The following is an 8998-nucleotide window of genomic DNA, read 5'->3' on the forward strand; positions in this document are numbered from 1 at the left end:
AACCAGAACATCCTCTACAAGTCCATGGGCTTGTTTTCTTGAGTTGTCTGCCATCTCTAATGAGATTCTTGCAGCTTGCACCTCTAAGATCCCTAATTTCTCCATTACAGAGAGGGGCATGAGGTTTACACTTGACCCTAAGTCACACAAGGCCTTCTTGAAGGTCATGGTGCCTATGGTACAAGGTATAGAAAACTTCCCAGGATCCTGCCTCTTTTGAGGCAGTTTCTGCCTAGACAAGTCATCCAGTTCTTTGGTGAGCAAGGGAGGTTCATCCTCCCAAGTCTCATTTCCAAATAACTTGTCATTTAGTTTCATGATTGCTCCAAGGTATTTAGCAACTTGCTCTTCAGTAACATACTCATCCTCTTCAGAGGAAGAATACTCATCAGAGCTCATGAATGGCAGAAGTAAGTCCAATGGAATCTCTTATGGTCTCATTTTGAGCCTCAGATTCCCAAGGTTCCTCATTGAGGAACTCAGAGGAGAGTGGTGCACGCCCACTGAGGTCTTCCTCAGTGGCGTCCTCCTCCTCTCTTTCCTCTCCATATTCGGCCATATTGATGGCTTTGCACTCTCCTTTTGGATTTTCTTCTGTGTTGCTTGGAAGAGTACTTGGAGGGGGTTCAGTAACTTTCTTGCTCAGCTGTCCCACTTGTGCCTCCAAATTTCTAATGGAGGACCTTGTTTCATTCATGAAACTTTGAGTGGTTTTAATTAGATCAGAGACCATGGTTGCTAAGTCAGAGGGGTTCTGCTTAGGATTCTCTGTCTGTTGCTGAGAAGATGATGGAAAAGGTTTGCCATTGTTAAACCTGTTTCTTCCACCATTATTATTAAAACCTTGTTGAGGTCTCTCTTGATTCTTCCATGAGAGATTTGGGTGATTTCTCCATAAAGAATTATAGGTGTTACCATAGGGCTCTCCTAGGTAATTCACCTCTTCCATTGAAGGGTTCTCAGGATCATAAGCTTCTTCCTCAGATGAAGCATCCTTTGTACTGTTTGGTGCATTTTGCATTCCAGACAGACTTTGAGAAATCAAATTGACTTGTTGAGTCAATATCTTGTTCTGAGCCAATATGGCATTCAGAGTGTCAATCTCAAGAACTCCTTTCTTCTGACTAGTCCCATTGTTCACAGGATTCCTTTTAGAAGTGTACATGAATTGGTTATTTGCAACTATTTCAATCAATTCTTGAGCTTCTGCAGGCGTCTTCTTCTGATGAAGAGATCCTCCAGCAGAGCTATCCAAGGACATCTTAGATAGTTCAGAGAGACCATCATAGAAAATACCTATGATGCTCCATTCAGAAAGCATGTCTGAAGGACATCTTCTGATTAATTGTTTGTATCTTTCCCAAGCTTCATAGAGGGATTCTCCATCCTTCTGTCTGAAGGTTTGGACTTCCACTCTAAGCTTGCTCCATCTTTGAGGTGGAAAGAACTTTGCCAAGAAGGCATTGACTAGCTTTTCCCATGAGTCCAGGCTTTCTTTAGGTTGAGAATCCAACCATATTCTAGCTCTGTCTCTTACAGCAAAAGGGAATAGCCTCAGTCTATAGACTTCAGGGTCTACCCCATTAGTCTTGACTGTGTCACAGATTTGCAAGAATTCAGCTAAAAACTGATGAGGATCTTCCATTGGAAGTCCATGGAACTTGCAATTCTGTTGCATTAGAGAAACTAATTGAGGCTTAAGCTCAAAGTTGTTTGCTCCAATGGCAGGGATAGAGATGCTTCTCCCATAGAAGTCGGGAGTAGGTGCAGTAAAGTCACCCAGCACCTTCCTTGCATTGTTGGCATTGTTGTTGTTTTCGGCTGCCATGGGTTCTTCTTCTTTGAAGAATTCGGTCAGGTCCTCTAAAGAGAGTTGTGCTTTGGCTTCTCTTAGCTTTCTCTTCAAGGTCCTTTCGGGTTCAGGATCAGCTTCAACAAGAATGTCTTTGTCTCTGCTCCTGCTCATATGAAAGAGAAGAGAAAAAGAAAATTTGGAATCCTCTATGTCACAGTATAGAGATTCCTTGAAATGTCAGAGGAAAAGAGAAATGGAAAGAAGAAGGAGAAGAAGAATTCGAACTTTAATTAGATAAGGTTCGAATTGTGCATTTAGAAGGAGTGGTACTCCGTAAATAGAAGGATGTGAGAAGGAGGGAAGAGGATTTTCGAAAATTCAATTAAAAGATTTTGAAAACATTTTGAAAATTTGATTGATAATTTTCGAAAATTGAAAGTGGAAGAGAAATCAAGTGATTTTTGAAAAAGATTTTGAAATTAGAAACTAAAAAGATTTGATTGAAAACTAATTTGAAAAAGATATGATTGAAAATATTTGATTGAAAAGTTATGGTTTTAAGAAGATATGATTGAGAAGATATGATTTGAAAACATTTTTAAGAGATATGATTTGAAAACAATTTGAAAAGATATGATTTTAAAAATTAATGACTTGCCTAACAAGAAAAGATATGATTTAAACATTAAAACCTTTCTCAACAGAAAAGGCAACAAATTTGAGATGTTCAATCAAATCATTAATTGTTAGTAAGTATCTTAGAAAAAGGAAAGAAATTGATTTTGAAAACATTTGATTGAAAAGATTTGATTTGAAAAAGATTTGATTTTGAAAAACTTGAAAAAAATTGATTTGAAAACAAAATCTTCCCCCTAGCACCATCCTGGCGTTAAACGCCCAGAATGGTATACATTCTGGCGTTTAACGCCCAAAATGCTACCTCTTTGGGCGTTAAACGCCCAACCAGGTGCCCTGGCTGGCGTTTAAACGCCAGTCTGCCTTCTTCACTGGGCATTTTTGAATGCTCAGCTTTTTCTGTATAATTCCTCTGCAGTGTGTTCTGAATCTTCAATCCCTTGTATCATTGACTTGAAAATACACAAATTAAAAATATTTTTGTATTTTTTAATAATTAAAATGCAACAAGAATCAAGTAACAATGCATGCAAGACACCAAACTTAGCAGTTTGTATACTACTGACACTAATGAACTGAAAATGCATATGAGACACACAAAATACTCAAGTCAATAGAATTCAAAGATCAGAGCAAGTGAATCATCAAGAACATCTTGAAGATCACTAAGACATATGAATGCATGCAATTGACACCAAACTTAGGATGAGACACTAGACTCTAACAAGAAATATTTTTGGATTTTATGATTTTGTAAATTTTTTTGTGTTTTTCGAAAATTAAGTGGAAAAAGATATCAAAATTCTTAATGAGAATTCCAGGAATCAGTGCAATGCTAGTCTAAGACTCCGGTCCAGGAATTAGACATGGCTTCACAGCCAGCCAAGCTCTCAAAGAAAGCTTCGGTCCAAAACACTAGACATGGCCAGAGGCCAGCCAAGCCTTAGCAAATCACTGCTCCAAAAGCAAGATTGATAAGAAATCAACAAGCTCTTGTGGTGATAAGTTGAAACCTCGGTCCAATGAGATTAGACATGGCTTCTCAGCCAGCCAGATTTCAACAAATCATCATGAAACTCTAGAATTCATCTTCAAGAATTTCGAAAAAAAATACCTAATCTAAGCAACAAGATGAACCGTCAGTTGTCCAGCCTGAACAATCCCGGGCAATAACACCAAAAATTTGATGTTGTTGCCGGATCTTGGCACTGATGTTACCAAAGGCTTGCTCAAAACTAGAACAATCCCCGGCAACGGCGCCAAAAACTTGGTGCGCGAAATTGTGAACTATACTTTTTCACAACTCTCATAATCCCTGGTAATGGCTCCAAAAACTTGGTAGCCCAATACCATGGCATTACACAACTTCGCACAACTAACCAGCAAGTGCACTGGGTCGTCCAAGTAATAAACCTTACGTGAGTAAGGGTCGATCCCACGGAGATTGTTAGTATTGAAGCAAGCTATGGTCATCTTGTAAATCTTAGTCAGGCAAACTCAGATATATATGGTGATGAACGAAAATAACATAAAAGATAAAGATAGTGATACTTATGTAATTCATTGGTAGGAACTTCAGATAAGCGCATGAAGATGCCTTCCCTTCCGTCTCTCTGCTTTCCTACTGTCTTCATCCAACCCTTCTTACTCCTTTCCATGGCAAGCTCGTATAGGGTCTCACTGTTGTCAGCAGCTACCTCCCATCCTCGCAGTGAAAGCTAATGCACACACTCTGTCACAGTGCTGCCAATCACCGGTGTGGTTCCCTCCCCTAGCGGAATAGAATAACTCTTTTGCGTCTGTCACTAACGCCCAGTAGGTTACAGGTTTGAAGCACGTCACAGTCATTCAATCATTGAATCCTACTCAGAATACCACAGACAAGGTTAGACCTTCCGGATTCTCTTGAATGCTGCCATCAGTTCTTGCCTATACCACGAAGACTCTGATCTCACGGAATGGTTGGCTCGTTTGTCAGGCGAGCACTCGGTTGTCAGGCGATCAACCATGCATCGTGCAATCAGGAATCCAAGAGATATTCACCAAGCCTCAAATGCTTGTAGAACAAGAGTGGTTGTCAGTCACTTTGTTCATGAGTGAGAATGGTGATGGGCGTCAATCATCACCTTCATCATGTTGAAGAACAAGTGATATCTTGGATAAAGAACAAGCGGAATTTGAATGAAAGAACAATAGTAATTGCATTAATACTCGAGGTACAGCAGAGCTCCACACCTTAATCTATGGTGTGTAGAAACTCCACCGTTGAAAATACATAAGCATAAGGTCTAGGCATGGCCGAATGGCCAGCCTCCCAATGATCTAAGAACTAAAATGTCCAAAGATGATCTAGAGATCTAAAAGTGATCAAAAGATTTCTATACAATAGTAAAAGGTCCTACTTATAAGAAACTAGTAGCCTAGGGTGTACAGAAATGAGTAAATGACATAAAAATTCTCTTCCGGGCCCACTTGGTGTGTGCTTGGGCTGAGCAATGAAGCAATTTCGTGTAGAGACTCTTCTTGGAGTTAAACGCCAGCTTTGGTGCCAGTTTGGGCGTTTAACTCCCATTTGGGTGCCAGTTCCAGCGTTTAACGCTGGGATTCCTTGAGGTGACTTTGAACGCCGGTTTGGGCCATCAAATCTTGGGCAAAGTATGGACTATTATATATTGCTGGAAAGCCCAGGATGTCTACTTTCCAACGCCGTTGAGAGCGCGCCAATTGGGCTTCTGTAGCTCCAGAAAATCCGCTTCGAATGCAGGGAGGTCAGAATCCAACAGCATCTGCAGTCCTTTTTGGTCTCAGAATCAGATTTTTGCTCAGGTCCCTCAATTTCAGCCAGAAAATACCTGAAATCACAGAAAAACACACAAACTCATAGTAAAGTCCAGAAAAGTGAATTTTAATTAAAAACTAATAAAAATATACTAAAAACTAACTATATCATATCAAAAACATACTAAAAACAATGCCAAAAAGTATACAAATTATCCGCTCATCACCTTGCCTGTGGCAGCACAACAATTGATGCAACCTATTAAAAGTTATAGCAAAATGTTAATTGAGATATAAAAAGAAAAGAAAAGCAACTTTAGAAGATCTAGATTAATACCTATTGAGAGTCTTTGTTTTTTGACACAATAGGCATAATTCTCCAACTCTTATTTTGTGTTAAGCTTCATCCCCATCTCAAGGCATAGTTCCCTAATTGTGCACCATCTCTAAAAATAGAGAATGCTTCATCATCATCAACCTCATCTAGTTCATCCTCTAAGTTAAGAGGTGTCTTTATTTTCTCTAAATGCTAAGAATCCACCCCATTTAATCATCATAGTATTCATCATGAGCATCATAAACCCCAATATTAGGATTAGGGTCTGCAATAGCTCCAAAAAATAACTTATCATCATTAACCGAATCTTCATCCTTAGACACCAAACCATAATCAACTTGAAGTATTTCCCTCTTCAATTTACTTAGCTTATCTCTTCGTACATATTTTTTCTTAAGCTCCTTCTTTTAGCCATTAATATCTTGTTGAAAACCTCCTTTTCACTTGAACTTTCTTCAACACTAGGCTTATAAGCACTATCATTTGCACATTTGTAACTGTCCGAAGAATCAAAATATGATAACACAACTATCTCAAGTGGTTTTCCCTTCTTTCTCGTTAGATTTCTTGTCACATACCCTTTAGCTAATGATCTTGTTATATATCTCTTATCCATTTTTGTCCTAATACTCCCTTTCTTCATATATTTCTTTGATGCAACTCCCTTCTTCTTTACCACTTTCTCATTGGGCATTGGTTTGTTCTTGGAGCTAACTTTGGATTGAAACACTCTGTCGGGTTATGAATTAGGTACTAGTATTGGTGTAGATTTGGCAATAGGGATTGTATTGGTGGTTGACGTGGGATAAATGCCAGCTTAGAAAATTCTAAAGGATTTTCAACTCAAATGTCACAAGTATAGCCTAAACCGACAGGTGATTCCCAGTCAAAGTTTATAAGAATGTCACAACAGTCAAATTAATTACCAGGAGTAGAATCCTGGGTCGTCTTTCCTAGGACTTGCAATTGAATGCACATCATTAGTTATGAAAGTTTAGGAGATTTTTAAATTGCTTGCAGAAAAAGTAAATTGACAAGAAAATAAAGGCAATGAACAAGTAACAATTAAAAGGGGACAACTAGAATTACCAATCAAGGCGCTAACTAACTAACAAGTATGCAATGAAATGATAGCATTAACAAAAGCATATAACTAATGAATGTGAAATTTAACTAGAAGAACTAAGAAATCAAAGCTAAAAAAAGGGATGATAATCAATTAATATAAAAAGCCTTGGCTAGGGTTGAGATTTGGAGTTCCTATCCTCATTATCATTATCAATTGTGATGGCAAGTGTATTTTTCTCTCACTTAGTTATCCTCTAACAATTAAAGGAAAGTCAAGTGAGAAAAATTGACTTTAGTCCACAAGTCATAATCAAATCCTAATGAAAGATTAACTTTAGTAGAATTCAAGTCAATTAGCAATCCTCAATCACCAATCAATATTAAATTTGACAATTCAAGAGTTTCCAATACTCAACCCCAAAGCCAAGAAGGAAAATCTACTCCATTTTCAAAGTAAACATTCTATCAAACACTTAGTGAGAAAGTAAAAAGAGTATCATATAATTGAGAAAATTAAGCACATTTAAGTCTACCCACTACTAATTGGCAATAATCACAACTCAATTAACATATATAAACCATAAAAACTTCAATCCATTAATAGAAATTCAAAATTATCAAGCTTCATAAACCAACAAAATAAGAGAGAATAGTTAAAAGGTTCCAAGAATTAAGCTATATAAACTACAACTAAAGCAACAAAATAGAAGTCTAACAAGATCCAAATGAGTAATTGTGACAAAATGTAATTAAAGTGCACTAAAACCCTAGAGAGAAGAAAGAGTTTCTCTCTTTAGAAACCTATGAACAAAAACTAGCTAAAAATTAAGTGAATGTGTGTATGCTTGGTTGCCTTCATTCTCCCTTCAACTTTTTGGCCTTTTTGCATTCAGAATTGGCTTGAATTTGGCCCAAGAGAGGTCCAGAAATCGCTGGCACGTGCAATTTTCAAGAAATCATGCGCTACATGTCACACGTACGTGTGAGCCACGCATACACGCCAGTCAAACGTTTGCACAGGACACACGTACATGTAAGCCAAGCGTATGCGCGAGCACGAGATTCTCAAAACTTTAATTCTTCAAGTTCCTTCCACTTTTTCATACTTCCATTCCATCCTCTAAGCCATTTTTGCTCTATAGACCTTGAAATCACTTAACAAACGTATCACGGCATCGAATGGTAATCATAAATAATTAAAAATTAGTATTTTTAAAGCCTAGGAAGCATGTTTTGAACTATAAAGCACAACTAGGAAGAAATCATAAATTCATGCAAGCTATAAGCATAAGTGTTAATTGAGTTGATAAAATCCACTTATTTCTGTCAAAAATAAACCATAAAATTGTGATTTATCAATGGTTGGAGTGGGTATTCGAATAGGATTAGTAGTTGGGTTGAGTGGAGTAGAGGTGACAGGCATGGAAATTGGGTTAGAAATGGTTGAGGTCGGAATTTGGGTGGGGATGAGTTGTTCCTAGGAATTGCATTTTCGATAGGTTCAAATTTGTTGACAAATGGGGTGGGATTTGGGGTAGGAGGCATGGCCCTAAAGGTTGATCCTGTTCATAGTTAGACTAGATGAGTAGGGACTTCAAGCACCACCTCCTTGTTTTTTCTAAATGGTGCTTCTTTTAAATAATTGGTATAGAGACTCCATGCTCATGGTACACATGCACCAATCCATTGTTTCTTTTAGCATGGAAGCATATTGATGCACGAAATTGTGATCTCAATGGCGCCAACAACTTGGTACGCACAATTGTAATATCACTCTTTTTCACAACTTTACACAACTAACCAGAAAGTGCACTGGATCGTCCAAGTAATAAACCTTACGTGAGTAAGGGTCGATCCCACGGAGATTGTCGGCTTGAAGCAAGCTATGGTCACCTTGTAAATCTCAGTCAGGCGGATTCAAATGGTTATGGAGTTTTGATAATTAAAAGATAAATAAACATAAAATAAAGATAGAAATACTTATGTAATTCATTGGTGGGAATTTCAGATAAGTGTATGGGGATGCATTGTTCTTTCTGAATCTCTGCTTTCCTACTGCCTTCATCCAATCCTTCATACTCCTTTCCATGGCAAGCTGTATGTTGGGCGTCACCGTTGTCAATGGCTACTTCCCGTCCTCTTAGTGAAAATGGTCCTCTACGGTTTCCCGCATGGCTAATCAGTTGTTGGTTCTCGATTGTGTAGGAATAGGATTTAATATCCTTTTACGTCTGTCACCATGCCCTACAGTAGCAAGTTTAAAGCTCGTCACAGACATCCCCTCCCGGATCCTACTAGGAATACCACAGACAAGATTTAAACTTTCCGGATCTCAAGAATGCTGCCAATGGATTCTAGCTTATACCATGAAGACTTTGATCTCA

At 38.2% G+C, this 8998-nt stretch overlaps 1 non-coding gene across 1 annotated transcript; it reads left to right on the plus strand.

Annotated features, from left to right (window-relative positions):
* Window positions 1–1315: 1315 nt before the first annotated feature.
* LOC130984085 (small nucleolar RNA R71) lies at window positions 1316–1423 on the plus strand. The gene has a single exon (XR_009088042.1). It is a non-coding gene; the product is annotated as a small nucleolar RNA R71 (small nucleolar RNA).
* The last annotated feature ends 7575 nt before the right edge of the window (window positions 1424–8998 follow it).

The sequence above is a fragment of the Arachis stenosperma genome, chromosome 5, assembly GCF_014773155.1.
Source record: "Arachis stenosperma cultivar V10309 chromosome 5, arast.V10309.gnm1.PFL2, whole genome shotgun sequence".
NCBI classification, from domain to species: Eukaryota; Viridiplantae; Streptophyta; class Magnoliopsida; order Fabales; family Fabaceae; genus Arachis; species Arachis stenosperma.